General features: G+C 28.2%; 1 long non-coding RNA gene across 1 annotated transcript; it reads right to left on the bottom strand.

Annotated features, from left to right (window-relative positions):
* Positions 1–1,364: 1,364 nt before the first annotated feature.
* On the bottom strand, positions 1,365–15,487 carry LOC109181432. Its single transcript, XR_002054195.1, has 3 exons — positions 15,467–15,487; positions 1,765–1,769; positions 1,365–1,428 (listed from the first exon to the last, which is right to left on the bottom strand). It is a non-coding gene; the product is annotated as an uncharacterized LOC109181432 (long non-coding RNA).
* Positions 15,488–19,634: the final 4,147 nt, after the last annotated feature.

Raw genomic sequence — 19,634 nt, forward strand, 5'->3', positions numbered from 1 at the left:
ATTATTATTACTTCCAAAAAAATCATCATCATTATTATTATTATTATTATTATTATTATTATTATTATTATTACTTCCAAAAAATAATAATCATTATTATTATTATTATTATTTCCAAAAATTATTATTATTATTATTATTATTATTATTATTATTATTATTATTATTATTATTAGTACATAAGGGCATTTCAGTCATGCATTGTATTACTTATTCCCTTTCAATTCCATGCCTTATAACTGCATACCAAACACTGTAATTTGAATTCCTACTTTATTCCCACCTTATTCTTTCCCCACCGAATTACAATTCATTTTCCCCCTAATTCCTTACTTCCAACCAAACACCCCCTAAGATAATAGTTGAAATCTTTCACATGGGTCCGACTTTAATAACAAATTAAATAATTTATTACGTCTCAACTACACGCTAAGTATAAGTTGATACCTAGACTATACATTTATATTTAAATATGATATGTTGAACAAGTCGAAGTACCTCATTCAATCTTATTTTATGTGTTTGATTTGGTTGACGATGTTTAATTTGAATTATCTACAATTTAAATTTTCATAATATTAAGTTTAATATTAATTAATATATACAATTTATATATTTAAAAATTATATTAAAGTATTATTAAACATAAAAATTTGAAATTTAAAAATAATAAGAATATACTAAAATAAATAAATAAATAACAAATAATTGATTTGACTAAACAATATTAGTGGTTTTGTTTTGTTAAAAAAAAAAAAAAAAAAATTCCCTTGTAGACAACTGGAAACATTAACCCAAATATAATGATAATGATGATTGATGGATGGACGGCTGGTGATGTAGACCTAAATATGTCTGATTCAATGCCTCAATGGAATTCACAGGACTTCTATATATCTTTATTATGGTAATGTTGATGATGATTGAAGTTGAAAAGCACACAGATTTGCTGACCCTACCCTACAACGTAACAATTTCCCACATGAATAAAAATATATATATATATATATCTCTTCAATCCTCTCTCTCATTTAATAGCGGACTCTACTTCCACATCAACAAATTTTTAATTTTTTCATTATTTTTTTTTTTACATTCTTGTAATACTCTTTCATTTTAAAAAATAGTTCACTTTCAATAAAATAAATAAATAAATATAATAATAAGGTGAAATTAGAAAAAGTAATAAAAAGCACAAGAAAGCGGTATAGATTTCCTTATCCTTTGCAAGCTTTATAAAAAAGAAAACTTGCAAGACACGTAAACAATAAAAATAAGAGCATTAAATAAAAAAAATTATTTTACACAAAAGCATGCTACATTATCTTGCAATTGGTAAAATTTTTAGGATGAAGATATCCTTGTTTGAAAGCTATTGGCTCTATTAGATTGTAGTATCTGTTTCTCAACCTACTGAAACACAAAGAACTAATTGAGGCTCAAACTCATAATCTTCCAAATGGAAGTCTAATCCAGGTACCATTAGACCACATAGTGATTTTTATCAAATTTTGAAAAAAAAAAAAACTAGGAATTAGTTTTTATCTAGTAGAAAAGGCGAGTTTTGACTAGATTTTTCTCCTACAGATATATGATTTTTGGGTGGAAAGGGAAACACTTGTGCAAATTACTACACGTGTGCAACAACATTTACGTCGACCACCATTAGTGAGTCCAATCCACTATCTCAACCAGTCAATCATACAGATGGTAAAGAGATTGCAATCTAAACCCAATGTGTGTTATACCTCACAAAGTAGAAACCCAATCTGATGAAGCTTGTAGAGGATTGTTGAGGCGGAGATCCAAGCAATAAGCTGTACAAAGAGTCCCTCGTTTAGAGATCCACGTTTTCACTGTCCGTCCCATTGACTCATTCACCACTGCACCACAATTGTATGGAGTACGTTCCACAGATCAGCACAATGAGGTTTGTCTTCTCAATAAGTCAGCTTAGCTATGAACATGATGTTATTGAGAAGAAGATGATTCGAAGAATAAACGGTCAGTCACACATGGAAGAAGAAGTCTTTCATGTGTAAAATCTCAATGCTGGAACCTTCTTCTAATAAATAATAGATCTCCAAATCTTGGATGACAAGTAATCCTTTAGGGTTACCTTGTAGAAAGAGATCACTTTCAATATTTTATCTTAGGAAATTCTGACTTCTTAAACCTTGATTTCCAAAAGCATGAATATGGAAATCTTCTACGCCGGTTCTGAAGGTAAGTCGGTGAATATAATCAGTAAGTTTTCAAATCTTCACTGGTGTAGAATCTGGTCTGTCAGAGACTTCTTTAGTAGCAAGAACCGAAAACAGGAGGCCTATGGAGAATTTATCAGTGCGCAAAAAAAAAAATTCTAAACAATTAAGTTGGTAAAATATAATTATTCACATGCCTGCCTTTTCACACATTTGAACAAATTTTGAATGGTGCACTTTGATGAGGTAGGAGGCCTATCGTCAACTCAATCCAGGCTTCCTTTGCATATCTATTCTCCAAATCTTTGATATGAGAAGAAAACTAATTGTCTTAATACAATAAATTCGATATGATACTGCGAGCGTTTTGCGTGCATTGAGAGTGCACTTTACGTCTATGATCAAGAAATGACCATATTGATTAATATTCTTGCATTGAACTGGCATATTATACATATATAACTAACGAAAACAAATGATTATTTTGAAAATCGAAAACAATGGAGGCCTGTGGAGAATTTATCAGTGCACAAAAAATAATGAAAACAATTAGGTTGATAAAATATAATTATTCACATGCTTGCCTTTTCACATATTTGAACAAATTTAGAATGGTGCACTTTGATGAGGTAGGAGGCCTATCGTCAACTCGATCAAGACTTTCTTTACATATCTATCCTCCAAATCTTTGATATGAAAAGAAAACTAATTATCTTAATACAATAAATTCGCTATACTTATAGGAAAATATTCACAAATAGACCCTGATGTGTAATACATGCATTTGAATGTAATGAAAGAAAACAAAAAGTAGGGGATCGGAAGAACAGGCTATCAACATTAATACATTATCTAGCAATGAGCTCCCCAAGCAACTTGGGGAATGAAGATCATGGACTATATCCCAACTACAGCGCCAGTGAGAATTAAAATTTGTTTCAAATTATGAGCGTATTTATTTATTTATACGCACGTGTATTGTATGGTATTATCTCTAAAACATGCATCCAAAAACATTAAAAAAAATTCTAAACATAGTAGGTTGGGACAATTGGTAAGTGCGCATTACTCATGCGAATATAAGGTTGGAGGTGTGCCTATGTTAAACATGTATGGATTAAGTTTTCCACAAGTAAAAATCAAACTCCACGGGTGTGATCCTAATTAAAGTTGAATTAGTTTTAATTTATAGTAGTGAAAATATTGAATGTTGAAAAAAATATTTATTTTTTCTTCTTATTTTTGAGCCGAGTAGTATACAATATTTTTTTTGAATGTGAGTAGTATACAATATACTTTTTATGTTTAGAAACTACACAAAAACTATGTTAGACACAAAATTAATTTTATTTTGAAATACTCGTATTTCTTTTCAAGGTAGTATATGTTCTATAATTATGTTTGACACAAAATTAAATTTAAAAATTATAAGAGAATGCATTAAAAATATTAGCAAATAGCAAAGATTTAGTATGTATATGTATGGCATATACATATACGATACATGAAATGAGTTCCACTCTAACTTAGCTTGGAATAAGAAATTTATCGTAGTTCCACTGTACATTTATTATATATATATATATATATATATATATATATATATATATATATATATATATATATATTCAAATGCGGTTGGTGCGCCCAGGTGCAGTTGTGCGATTAAATCTGAGCCATTGATCTTGCTTAAATCAGCGTCCAGGATTACCAAAATTAAAAAAAAAAAAAAAAAAAAAAACGTTGTGGCAATCTGGTAATTTTTGCATCTAGGTCAAATTTAAGGTGCGTGAGTTTTGTTCTCTAGGTGCATGAGTTTTGTGTTTAATGTGAGTCGTTGTTGAAACTTAAGATGCGTGGTTTTCCTTCTTAAGGTGCGTGATTTTTGTGCTTAAGTTGCATCGTGTTTCTTCTTCAAATCTAGAATAGAACAGAAGACGATAAAGGGTAACGGGCATTCCTTGCCCGCCACCCTTCTCCTTTTTGAACTAAGGGGTCTGAGTCACGGGTCTCCCAGACCCCTAGCTCAGACCCTCAAGAACAGAACCTTTAAACTGAGGGGTCTACCAGACCCCTAGCTTAGACCGTCAAGAACAAAACTTTTGAACAAAATTTAATGTGGGTCATTTTAACACTTAAGGTACGTTGTTCTAACACTTAATGTGCGCCATTGTTATAAACTGAAGGTGCGCGATGCTAATACTTAAGGTGCATCGAACGTATAATCGCACAGGAAACTTTAACCGCACCTGAACCCTTCCCCCCCCCCCCCCCCCCTCTCTCTCTCTCTATATATATATATATATATATATATATACTAGTATTTGTCCCGTGCGATGCACGGAAAATATGTTATAAAAATATACCCTATATGAGGTTTATTCATATATAACATTTTTGTTATTTAATAATTATTATGTGTGAATTCCTATGATAAAATTATGAACATAAATATATTTACAATTAAAATAATATTTAAGGTGGGTGATTACTACAAATCTTAAACTATATTAAAAATTTAGTACATAGTATTTAATATTACAAATTTTTAAGAACTTAGTAAACTACAATAGTAATTGAATTACAATTTTAGATTCACCACGGATCAAAATTTTTAGACCTTTGAGATTTCTAACTCTAGATGTAGCAACATACAATTGACCTTTAAAGACCAAAATCACAATCTTAGGTCGAACATTGATTTTTTCTTCCAAATACTATCGAATTAAGCGTGTTATCAATAAAAGATGAGAACTAATAATTCGAGAATATAATTTTAATGTTACTAAGCCACTTCATGTCAATTAAGTTGGAGAGTGTTGTTGGATAGTATCCGATAAATTCATGAACAACGCATCTTTGTCTCCGTAGTCCTCAATATGCACATCAACAATCTTAAATATTAGGTCGCCTAGCTATGCCATATATTAATTTCAAACTTATGAACTTTGGGGTTGCATGCAATAAAAAGTATATTTTAAATATACTAAGGGTACATTATCTATGTATGTAAGGTACTTTCAATATAAAAATAATGTATTTTTAATATATTAAAAATGTATTTGATATTCATGATCCATACAATTATGTGGACCATCATTTCTCACAATAATTTGCCAATAGAAATTGAAATATAAATAAATATAATAAATAAATAAGTAAATAAATAAATAAATAAATAAATAAATATATATATATATATATATATATATATATATATATATATATATATATATATATATATTTATTTATTTATTTATTTATTAGAAACTGTCCGTGAAAATTATTATCATTATTATTATTATTGTAATTATTATTATTGTTATTATAATTAACAATATTATTATAGTTTTGTGAAAATTAAATGTTGATTATCAACATTTAATTTTTACAATAACAATATTATTATGGTCTTGTGAAAATTAAATGTTGATTATCACCATTTAATTTTCACAAGACCATATGGCTTTATTATATATAGGATTTGCAAGCTAGTTGCATTTTGAGGGTCGTTATATCGTGGACCGCGGTGCACAAGCACCTCGGTCAAAATGGCGCCGTTTCTTTACATTTAAAGAAATGGCACGCCGTTAGTGTTAACGGAGTGCGCATTTTTTTGTATGTTAATTACCAACTGATACTACATTATATCTAAATCGACACTGCCTCAGTATTATTTTCATATTATCAAATGAAACTGCAGTTATATCTAAATGATACTGTAGTTGTGGTGAAATGAAACTGCAGTATATATAAAATGAAACTGAGTAACATTTCACATATTTGAGTGTATATTGTACAATGAAGCTGTAATTATATCAAAATGATCATATAGTTGTGTTTTAATAAAACTATAGTGTATATAAAATAAAATTAAATAACATTTTCATATATTTGAGTCTATAAATATCGAAATGAAACTGTAGTTGTGTTGAACTGAAACTACAGTGTATATAAAATAAAACTGAATAACAGGGTTCCTTTTTGTGAAAGGGTGCGGAACGACGGGAAATAGATGTCGTTTTTTTCATTAAACAAAATGACGTTGTTTTAATGCGCGATGTATAATTAATTATGAATCGCGATGCACGATATAATTTGTCACATTTTGACGAGCCATACATGACATTGGACCTGCATATTAAATGATGTGTCAACTAAAAATCTAAAATAATAGTTAAATCATACATAAATACATAAAAAGTCCCCCAAGCCTTTTACTACTATACAAGTCTACAATGTTGGTAAAGCTTTAATTTTAATCCATCAAACGTTATCTTTTGAGAAATTCTACCATGTTTACTATAGTCTCTTTAAAAAAGAAGAGGAAATAAGAGCGAATATTTTATTAATTCATATCAAATGAGTTCGCAAAATAATGAACGAAAGTAAACTATGATCATAAAATTTTGTCTTATTTTCCTTATTTGTTTTTCTTACATAAAAAGCTTGGAAAAACCTTTCATATAATTTCCTTCTCACTTTGGGGATGTTTGGTAAATAGCTGTTAGTTGATTATGTTAATAGGGTTGACTAGTTAATAACATTAATTGATTGTAGAAAAGTATTTGATAAATTAGTTGTTAGCGGATAGCCTATTACATGCAAAATGACTTTTTGAAGAAGCTAATCGAAAAAACTGCTTTGAGAAGTTTTTTGAATTTTAACATTTTAAAACAATAAGCTATTACAAAAAGATAATTAATTAAATACTCATATTAATTGTAGTGATCAAATAAATTAAAATTAACTGATATGCAAACTATTTTAACTAATTTATTTATTTTAAATAGAGGTAATCAGGTAACTATACAACATATGAAATAAAAAGTTTTCCTATTAAAATATAACACTATGTCACAATCAGTGTTAAAAAATTGTTAAATGGATATGGTGACATAATTAATTAATAATATTTTCATGAAAACCACAACAATCCTCATGGTACAATGAATTTGGTTCATTTGACTACTGTATAATTCCCAGAAATGTTTCCTAGACAGACTGGCCTAGAAAAATTTGAACCTTAATTAGCTGCCAAATCTGATTTTAACCAACATAAGTATGAGACCAATTCAAACTCATGCAAACATCTTTATATATATAAAAAAAAAAAAAATCACTTTTAACCACAAATTTAATTACGTTAGCTGGCAACTCTTTTTGTTTAAATAAATAAATAAAAAGAGAGAATATTATTAAATATCAATGAGTGCAAAGCCTGAGGTGAGGTGACTACACAATTGAAAAAGAAAAATGCATGCTATACATCATTATAATTTAGAAAGTCACTTACAATTAAAAAAAAATGATATTTTCACTAAATTTAAGAAAAAATTGAACATCTCTAGTGATTTTTTAGGAATTTTTTTACATGTGTGATTAGAAAAGAGAAGATGGGAGTGGAGGAAAAAACAAAACAAAACAAAACAAAACAAAGCTAAAAACCAAAAAGGAAAAAAAAAAAAAAAAAAAAAAAAAAAAAACACAGAAGCATCAGAATTATGCCCTGGACCCGTGTCCACAATGAGGGGCCCAAAACGACGTCGTTTTTCAAAAACAAAAACGCGTCATTTAGTTAAAAAAAAAAAAAAAATCGCGCGCGTTTTGGAGTTAACGGCGTTATTTTTTTTGGATTACAGTTATGTCGTTATGAATGTACAGTTATGCCGTTATGAATGTACAGTTATGCAATTATGAAATTATGAACACAGAGCTCTAACATTATGAACTTACAATTATGAACATATAGTGATAAAATTATGACCATGAAGCTTTAAAATTGTGAATATAGAGCTTCGAAAATTATGAATGTACAGTTATGGAGTTATGAATGTACAGTTATAGAGTTATGAATCTACAGTTATGGAGTTATGAATCTACAGTTATGAGATTATGAATCTACAGTTATGAAATTATGAATGTACAGTTATTGATCGAATTATGAACAAAGAGCTCTGACATTATGAACTTACAATTATGAACATATAGTGATAAAATTATGAACATAGAGCTCTAAAATTGTGAACATAGAGCTTCGAAAATTATGAATGTACAATTATGGAGTTATGAATGTACAGTTATGGAGTTATGAATGTACAGTTATAGAGTTATGAATGTACAGTTATTAACATATAATAATAAAATTATGAACATATACTTCTATAACGAAGCGGTCTGAAATTTAAAAAAAAAAAAAAAAAAAAAAAAAAAAAAAAAAAAAAAAAAAGGAGATAACAATGCCTAACGGCACTGTTACCCGTGTAAAAAAAAAAAAAGAGGAGATAACAATGCCTAACGGCACTGTTACCCATGTCCAGCATGCATGCTGGACACGGGTCTAACGCATAACGATTGGTAACGCGCCCGACTGGGCATGGGTTGTCCTTCACGCGACCAAGCCTGCAAGGAAGATTTGTTGCAGTGGGTCCCACAAGTCTACCAAAAATCAAAGCAGTGCGAAAAACTTTTTTTCTCTCTCTCATTACTCTCTCTTATCCACCTAAACTATGTTATCTCAAAAACTCCACAAAAAATTACTGGTGGAAATGCTGCCAATAGGTATTGGTACTGCTTGTACCAAGTATAACTTAAAAGATTTGGAAAAAGGCTTTTGTATTAGCTTAGATAGCATGAGGAGATACCGTGTATATGAGACATTTGTACTGATTAGCAGCTTAAAAATTTTCTAAAATTTTATACTTAAATTTACATTAAAGAGATGTGACTTTACAACATTTTATATTTAATAGTCTTCCACTAATTGACCAACCAAACAACAATATAAGAGTTTTTTTAGTCTTTAATAACTTCTTCCTTTCAATTTACAATCATTCTATTCCTACCTATCAATTACAAAACAAATGTAATTTGAATTCACACTTTATTCTTTTTCTACAAAATTACAATTAATTTCTACTTATACTAATAGACATGATGCATTTTCAGTACTGTAGAAATTTTCATAAATTTTATAGTCATATATATTAACATGATTTTATTGTTGTTACAAATCTTAATTTTAACTTATACTTTGGTACAATAACAATGACAGTTATATTACTAACAGATTGCCAATTACTATGTAGTGTAATGGCATCACGGTTACCATTCTAAATGGATAGTCATAGGTTTGAACTTCAGTGGTGGGGACTTATATTTTTTGAACTGAAAATGTTCGAGAAAGTATAAAATATATACTACCTTATAAAAAATCATAATTATTTCAAAAAAAAAAATCTCTTATATAATAATAAGGGAAAATGACACTTTTTCCCCCTGTGTTGTTTACATATAGTATATTTTTTCCCTGTGTTGTTTATGTAACCACTTTATCCCCCTCAATTGTTTTTGAAGTGGCTATTTTCCCCCCTCTCCGTTAAATAAGTGTTAGGGCTGTTAAATATGAGGGTAAAAATGACATTTCACTTATTATTATTATTATTATTATTATTATTATTATTATTATTATTATTATTAAAATATAATAAACTATGTTAACATTTCTTTAAATTAATACTCCGTATAATTTAACTTTTTTTTATTTTTAATTTATTAAAAATATTATTAAACACAAAAAAAATAATTTAACAATTTAAAAAATTAACGAAGTAACTAAAAAAGAGTTAAATTAATTAATAAATTATAAATAAGATAAGTAAGATGAGACAGAGAAAATAAGCACTATCATAAAAAAAAAACAAAATATGATTTAAGCACATAATAATAATAATAATAATAATAATAATAATAATAATAATAATAATAATAATAAAAATAATAATAATAATAATAATAATAATAATAATAATAATAATAATAATAATAATAATAATAATAATAATAAGAAGTGAAATGCCATTTTTACCCTCATATTTAACAGCCCTAACACTTATTTAACGGAGAGGGGGGGGGGGGGGGGGGGGGGAATAGCCACTTCAAAAACAATTAAGGGGAATAAAGTGGTTACATAAACAACACAGGGGAAAAATATGCTATATGTAAACAACACAGGGGGAAAAAGTGCTATTTTCCCTAATAATAATAATAATCTACTATATATATATATATATATATATATATATATATATATATATATATATATATATATATATACTAATAAGAGCCCAAGAGAGTTAGGCCTATAATGGGTAGAAAAAATGGCGGTCACAGATTTTAATCAAATGAATGGTTCAGATTGATTAAAAGATTGATCATATTTAAATTTTACATTAAAATTTCCTAAAATACCCACACACCGTTACTAATTCCGTTAAAATTTTAAGAATTGCCGTTAGTTCACCGTTAACTTACTCATTGATTTCAATAAAAAAAGGTCTTAGGTTCGAACCTCATCCCAATCAAAGTTGGCATAATTAGTACTCTATTTTACTCTTATTAAATTATATAAATAATAATTTAGTAGTTACAACAAAAAATAATACATATAAATTTCTTTAATTTAGAATTATGTGTCCACAATGTCTTTATTTAAAAAAAAAAATTATTCATTATCAATAAATTAAATAAGATAAATAATTTTATTAGTTATATTGTCTTTATTTTTCTTCAATATAAAAATTCTTTATATTCAAATTTATTAATTGATTATATTCGCTACATTGTCCTTACAATGTCTTTATTCAGTGAAAAAAAATTATTAATTATCAATAAATTAATTAAAAGAAATATTTTCATTAGTTATATTGTCTTTATTTTTCTCAAATGTAAAAATTTTTACATTCAAGTTCATCAATTGATTATATTCACTACATTATCTATTATTTTTTTTGTGCACTATTTTCTAATTAAATATCAAAGTTATAACATAAAATAATGCTATATATTTATTTACCAAGTATTTTATTAATACCATGAAAAAATTAAAAAATATATAATTAATAAAGCCAACCATATTAACTACTTGAGAGATTTTGTGACAAAAAGAGTATTCAAATCACACAACAAATTGAAGTGAGAACTACCTCGCAATGTCCTTGCTTGACAATCAGGAGTTAGCGGTTAGCGTTAGCGGATTATACTAGCGGATTTGACCAGCGAATTTATTTAATTATTAACATTGGGTAGAAAAAATGACCGCCAAATTATTAAATCAAATGAATGGTTCATATTGTTCAGATTTTAATTTTTTTCTTTTAAGATTTTCTAATTTATCCTTAATTATATGATTATCCATTTAACTTTTCCGTTAATTCACCGTTAGTCTAATTCTAATATTAAAGTCTAATATAAAATTATAACTACACCATTAATCTACTTCTATTATTAAAGTCTTAATAGAACTTAACCACAAATCCTAATGTCGGAATCTCCTCAAACAATATTAGTATATATTTAATATTTTATGCCCTAATTTTTATTTGTTCTCCCTTATGTCCCGTATTTGGTTTCGACTATACCTATACAATTATTTTATTGACAATTATAATCAATATTGACTATATTATCTTGCATTTGTAAACTTAGAATTACCTATTTAACCCGCACGAGCTTAGCTCAATGGTTTAGTGGGTAGTATTTGGGAGAAGAGACCAAGGTTTGAACCTCGACGGCGGCAATGCGAGAATTATGTCAAAAGTGGGCAGATTCCTTGTGCGTATCAGCATTTGACCCTGTCTGCTGAACCATTGAGTCACCGTGATTTACAACTTCCCACAATGCTCTGTCGGGTCGTAGTATAGGGGGCCCTTGGGGTTGGGGACTCAACCTTTGGGAGAAGAATTACTTATTTAAATACGCAAATTCAACCTTCAATTATCTATGCATGAACAATTTCAATATAATCTTGCCTTAATATACTTTAAAGTACTTATTTAAAAAAAATCATTGGGCATTATCCCAATCGCGCAATGCGCGTAAAAAACTAGTAACAAAGATAAATGTCATAAAATTTGGTAGGAATGAAATTATAATTTCATCTTACCAGATACCCCAGGAGATTTTTCATTTTCTTTTACGTTTATTATTAGAATTATTAATTTAATTTATGCACGTTTTTAAAGGTACGCATACCAAAATTTCTTAATTTGCATTGTATTTTAGCATTATATTCTCTTTCAACAACAATTGATAAATAGGAAAAGCAATACAAAGTATATATAACGCCTCATGTAACATTTCTCTACTAAATTAAAATTACTTTTAAATGTCTATGTAACACAAAAATGAGTAATTTCAAATGTAAAACAAGGAAACTAGGAAATATAGGGGTTGTTTATCAAAGTGAAAAATTAGAAGATTTTCTAAAAAAAAAAAAAAAAAAAAAAAAAAACAGAAAATTGGAAAAGTCGAAGAATGGAATCTTGGTGAGTGCAAATTTTCTTACTTTTTTCCCGTCTCTTTCTTCTTTCTTTCTTTGTAATGTTATTTTGTTCGTATTAAGTTTCTTCTAGTTTTTGAATAGAGTAAATACTTAAAATGGTCCATCAACTATAGTTAAATTCACAAATTGATCCTTGACTTTCAATTTTAACCAATTAAGTCCTTAACTTTACAATTTTAACACGATTTGGTCCTTCGAACACTTCTGCATTAATGCCGGCGCCCGCGCCGTCATCGACGATCTCCAGAAGAACCCGCAACTCTCACCAGAGCACATGGAGGCCTCCAGGATGACGCTGCACCGGTTCGAAAACACGTTGTCTTCTTCACTCTGTTACAAACTCAACTACATTGAATCCAAAGGGAGGATGAAGAAAGACAACAGGATTTGGTAGATTGCTTTCGGCGGTGGATTCAAATGTAACACTGCGGTTTGAAAATGCAACCGGAACCTTAAAAATCGACAATGGACCATGAAATTACATATATATCCTCAAAAATCACAGTCAACAAACGGTCAAATAGACGGAGGACCAAATCGTGTTAAAATTGCAAAGTTAAGGACTTAATTGGTTAAAATTGAAAGTCAAGGACCAATTTGTGAATTTAGTTATAGTCGAGGGACCATTTTCGGTATTTACTCTTTTGAATATTTTTGTTGCAATAAATATATATTTTTTTTTGGAGAGCACTATTGACTCTATTAGAAGGTAGCATATGTTTGATACTTTCTCATCTTCCATCATGGAGAGCCACAAATTAAATGTGACATCTGAATACAAAGTGCTTGACGTTGCAATATTTGTTATTTAACTTATTTTATTGGATAAGAATTACCGTGCATGTAACATGTGCATTTAATTTAATTACAATTTTGATAAGATGAGATTCTACAAACATGCATGTGCAAAATCCCTATTTTGGTCACGCTTCACCTTTTCATATGGCATGTTCCTAAAAAATAAAATAATTATATTTTTAATTAGCCATCAAACTTTTATTATTCGTAAAAATAAATAATAAAAAATAAAAACCTAAGCAGAGTAATAATTATTACATTACATATCGTGTAAATATATTAATTATTTTTAGTTAAAATTTAGAAATGGAGGTTTATATTAATTGAATGATGTACAAATTTATATTTATTAGTATAAATGCGCTAATTTATCATAATTAAAAGTTCATAATGTCAATTTATAAATGTCAAAGTTTTAGTTGAGTTCGGCAATACCTTAGACAATATGATGTTTTAGCAATCGTTATGCTGTGGAACCGTGTCCACCTTGCAAGGTGGACACGTTTCTATGTTCATAATTGCTGAACTATATGTTCATAATTATAAAGCTATATATTCATAATTTTTGAACTTCATATTCATAATTATTGAACTCTATATTTACAATTACAGAACTCTATGTTCATAATTACTGAACTATATGTTCATAATTACTGAACTATATGTTCATAATTATAAAGCTATATATTCATAATTTTTGAACTTCATATTCACAATTATTGAATCTCTGTATTCATAATTACAGAACTATATGTTCATAATTATGTTCACAACTCTATGTTCATAATTATAGAACTATATTTTCATAATTTTTGAACTATATATTCATAATTATATATGAACAGTTTTAGAACCAAGGTGGACACGGTTCCACAACATAATTTGCCATGTTTTAGGGTTATAGTCAAGAATTTTAAATCTGACCAGAAAAAAAAAATCGATTAGTTTGAATCGATAAGCCCGACATCAGAGTAAAATTAGCTCAAAATCGAACGAATTGGCTCAATTGACATCTCTATCTACGGATGGCACAAATACTACTTTCTTGAATTAGAGATATGAAGTTTGAACCGTAAACACCAAAATAGTAGATGATTGGAAGGAATTGGCAATCCTTAGACCTATGGAACTATAATTAATGTGGCAAAAAACCATGATTCGGCTGACCCATGCACTACGTGAATGTGACAGGAATACTCATCATCATTCATCAATACATGCCGGGAGTTACGTTACGAACGGTCGCATAGAATATTTATTATAATTGTGACCCACTAAAGAAAGATTTTAAATTATATAAGTATATCGTGAGTTTAATATATCAACAATTGAACTCATTACACTTGTAGAGAGAGTTTTTAACTAGTAATGTTAAGTGAATTATATTGTACCAATTTAATAATATCATTGATCTTAACTTAGTTTCATATAGACTGATATTAATGTAGCTCTTGCCAAATCAATTCATATTAAAATGTAAGTTGTGCCATGGCAGTTCAATCTATATTCTTAAAAGGAAAATACTTTCTTCCCTTCCAAAATTTCACCTCTAATATTTTTCCTCCTAATGTAACATTCATTCATTGGGTGTCATGAATTGATTGACCTTACCACTAATTCAAAATATAATTTAGATATCAATTAGATGCTGCTACGTCATGAGAGATTGATATGATTGGAGGGAAAAAATTATTATGAGTATCTAGCATTACTCATTTTAAAAATATTTGCCTATCTTGACCCATATATACACACACATACTCACATATATATAATTTATACTTTTACAAATTTTAATTATAATTATAAATTTTTTATTTCATTACATGTTTTCGTAATTGCTACACTCAAGCTATATATTATTTGCACATTTATAAATTAAATTTAAAATTTTATACTTTATCAGCTAGAAACTTACCATTTAAAAAAAATAAAATTACGGAGTAATACAAATTATAAACTTATAATTTACAACAAATAAATGTAAACTGTCTTGTAATTAATTTGATGGCATTGGAGTTTTTTTTTTTTTTTTTTTTTTTTTTAAATTCTACTTACACTATTACATTGTAGTATCTGTTCAAACATACTTTCTCAACCTAATGAAGCACACAGAGTCAACAACGCCTCCACTGAGGCTCGATCTTATGAGGCCACATGAAAAATGTCACTACATGTCATCTGAGCACAAGGTGCTTGGCATGTCATTGAAGTTTGAATTCTTTATAAAAAGTCTTAGGATCACTTCTTAAGACCTTTTAGGTAAGGAGTGATCCTAAGAATTTTTATAAAGATTCAAACTCGTGGTTTATTTGGCCTATCAAGTACAACAAATTCGTGGTTTATTTGGCTTATCAAGTAGTAAAATTCTACTCTCATAGTAACTCTATTATTTGAGACATTTCATCAAACACTTAGAGTACAGTCCACATCTTCTTCCGAGCTCTACCTCTCGGTGCAAGGTGGAAATTGCAAGTGGAGTACACTATAGTGTAGTCCCAATCTCTTGGTGGATACACGACACCTAGACCTCTTGTATAATTCAACCGTCATTATACAAGAGTCCACTTCCAATAAGAATTCAAATCAATGCATCAAGTAACTTCCTAATTGCAATCAAAATATCCTAGCATCTGACGAGTAAACCTAATCCTAATTTCCTAAGAATTAGCTACACATTGTCACAGTTGCATAGCTAGAATGAAGAATCAATGGAATCATTGGAAACAAAAGTAAATTGCAATTGAATGAAATGAACAAACTTAGCTTCAAGAACAATCTTCAATCTCCAATCAATTGTAGTTGGAATCCCCCTTAAAATCCTTAGATCAAGTTGTCAAGTTGCTCCGAGTAATTCTATCTCTCGTTAGACTATCCGACCAACTGAGTGACATCCTATAATATAGTCAACTTTACTCATCTTTTCCAACAACATCCATTAGACTCCAGTTTAATTATATTTAATCTATCAAATATAATTATTTAAATGGATGAATATCCAACATGTAAAAGTATTAAGTTGTCAATTTACAATCACAATAACAAACAATACCACTTGCAAATAAATAAATAAAAAGTACTCACCATATGAAGGGACCAAGTTTTAGTTTCTACTAGTATTTCCATTGACATTCCAAAACCTAGCCTTTTGGTCATAGGACATTCATCAATTATTGTTCATCGCTATCTAATGCCTAATAGTTTCAAAATTCAAACTATGTCAACGTCGCAAAATGTCATATATCTTTGGTGCATAATACTTTCATATTCAAAAATAATATTTATCTTATAGTAACGAATTCTATTTAGTTAGAATTGATGTAAAAAAAATGTTATAATTATACTTATAACTATCATTAGAAAAAAGTTCATATATAAACCAAAAGAAAAAATTGTTTTTATAGTGACAAATATAAATTAATCAGAATCATTTACCTATAATTAAAATAACAAATATAGTATTCAAGTTCAATTTCAATTCAATCGCAATAATCAACAATGACACCAAATAAATTTTTTTTTTTAGAAGAAGATAAATACTCCAGCTGAGATTGCATCGATCTTCTGATATGAAAAGTTATAAACTAGCTTGTCACTTTGTGAACTTAATTGATAGATTCTCTTCCCTATGAATAATTACAAATTTATTACAATATAAATTTTGAACTGAAAACCTAATGATCTCTCACGCCTATGTCTTTGAGTTTTATGAGAGGAGGTAAATTGTAGGATGTTTCAGTGATGTATAGTTTGAGCATTTTACTTTAGTCCAAGATTTATTCATTTTTCAGTGAGAATTTGAACTCGAGTATTTTTTGAGCACTACATCTATACTCAACTTCTCGATCATTGAGCTATATATGTTGGATTGCCTAATTTACTACAATATATAGAGGTAGGAAATGGGTGGATTATATTGAGCAAATTAAAGCATGTAAGACATATTTGCAACATGTTTCTGTAGACACCTGATCTAAAAGTAAATTAAAAGTGATATATGATGATGAGAGGGAACTAGCAAGAAGAGTACAGAATGACAGGCCATAATGACTTCCTCTTTTCTGCTATATATCTTTATGCATGTCCTATTTCATATTTGACTTTATGTTAATTAGCTTTTGGTTTACACAAGGTAAGATTAAGTTCGATAATGATGTTACTTTTGAGAGGTGATGTGAGATTTTGAGAATATAAAATTACTTTGTGTATTTTGCTTAGCTTATAGGAACGTTACATTAACATATGGATGCCTAGTTGATATTATATTTTAAGTTATTTGTATAACTTACTTAAATCAAATCAATATAAATAAATAAATAAAAATGGACTCATATTCCGTGATAATATGCGTCCAAGAGAAAATCAGAAATCAATCAAAGCTGTTTGTCCACAAAGATCTAACAGATCTGAAACAATTATTAGAGAAAAAAATCAATACAATCACATTTTTAATTTGTAAATAACTTGAATTTTAAATTAAATACATTTAACAACACTATAAAGTGCATTTTAGACATTATATATATATATATATATATATATATATATATATATATATATATATATATATATATATATATGAGTGAATCTATTGATAAATATTGAAAATTAAACCAAAAAACTAAACTCAAAGTTAAACCGTACCATAAATAGCAAAGTTTAATTTTAAGTTAAAAGTGAACCTCTAAACCAAACTAAAAAACTAAATCATAAATTATAAAAGATACGACATAAAACCTAAGTGCATTGCACTTTCATGTGTATACTTTAGAATATCGTTGTGAGCATTTTATACTATTATTAGGTGTACTTTATAGTATTACTAAGTGCTTTAAAGGTAATTCATAAATAATAAACTCAAACGTGAAACTTTTAAACCAAACAAAACAAATTAAACTAAATCCTAAACCGAAAATAAAAAATCAAATTATAAACTCTAAAAGATGAACCCTTTCACTGCACTTTCACATATCGATCACTTGGATACGCTCTATACTGTTGCTGAGTGTACATAATGTATGAGTTATTATTTATGAAAATATCAGTACATCGATCTTTTCTCCTCTCTTTACTTTAAAAATTATTTTATCTTTCCTAATAATATACAGATTTAATTACTTCTTAGTTTTCTCCTTAGATTATGCTTTTATTTGATCCAAATCCTAGACATGCAACCTCCAACGTTATATCAAAAATATTATATGACAAAAATATAAATATAAAATTACTAAGTGCGTCAATCACATAACTTGAACCAAACAAAGTTATAAAATATTATCGTACTCACATTATCTAAGAGTCAAACTTATAATCTTATAGTTATCAAATTAATAGTCTGACTAAGTTAGTTAGAGTTGCTCCATAAATTATTTTTACAACGTATATCATGGTAATAACAACTCATGAACAACATGTGATAAAGTGCTAAAGGGGCGAGAAGCAGTGTATAATTTAAAATATAAGTTTCAAAATATCTTAATTTGAGAAAAATAAAGTTTTAAATTACTTTTTAATAAAACTCATAGTTATTTTCTCTTTGAAAAAATCGTAGTGATAAAATAATAATAAATACACCATAATGAACTTTTGATAATTATTGCATGTAATTTGATGAATGACATTGACTGGAGTGTTGATAACTCCACTACTCCTTTAATTAGCATAGGGTTACTCGTAGGTATAGATTCGATCATTAATTAAGGCTGACCGGCCTAATACGGTAATTAGCAAATATTTATATATATAGCTCTAACTACTACTACAATGGAGGAGATCCGAGGTAATCTATATATAGTCAAATAAATGTATACCTGGATGGATCTTGTATATATACTGGCCTGCAGGAGTCTTTACTTCTACAGTTTCATGTTGAATATATTTTCTCAAAACATTAAACAAACATAAGTAAATAAATAAATAAATAAAAGTAGTCATGATTGCAATCACCTCAATATGAATTAAATTAATTAATGGAGAACATGTAATAATTTGCAAGAAGAATTACAATCGTTATGCTATCGACAGTGCCGTTAATGGCACTGTTATCTTCAACTTTTTTTTAAAAAAAAATTTCAGACCGCTTCGTTATAGGAGTATATGTTCATAATTTTATTACTATATGTTCATAATGTCAGAGCTCTATGTTCATAATTCAATAATTGTACATTCATACTTCCATAACTGTACATTCATAATTCAATAACTGTAACTTCATAATTTTCGAAGCTCTATGTTCACAATTTTAGAGCTCTATGTTCATAATTTTATTACTATATGTTCATATTGTAAGT

Source organism: Ipomoea nil, unplaced genomic scaffold (genome assembly GCF_001879475.1).
Source record: "Ipomoea nil cultivar Tokyo-kokei standard unplaced genomic scaffold, Asagao_1.1 scaffold1043, whole genome shotgun sequence".
NCBI classification, from domain to species: Eukaryota; Viridiplantae; Streptophyta; class Magnoliopsida; order Solanales; family Convolvulaceae; genus Ipomoea; species Ipomoea nil.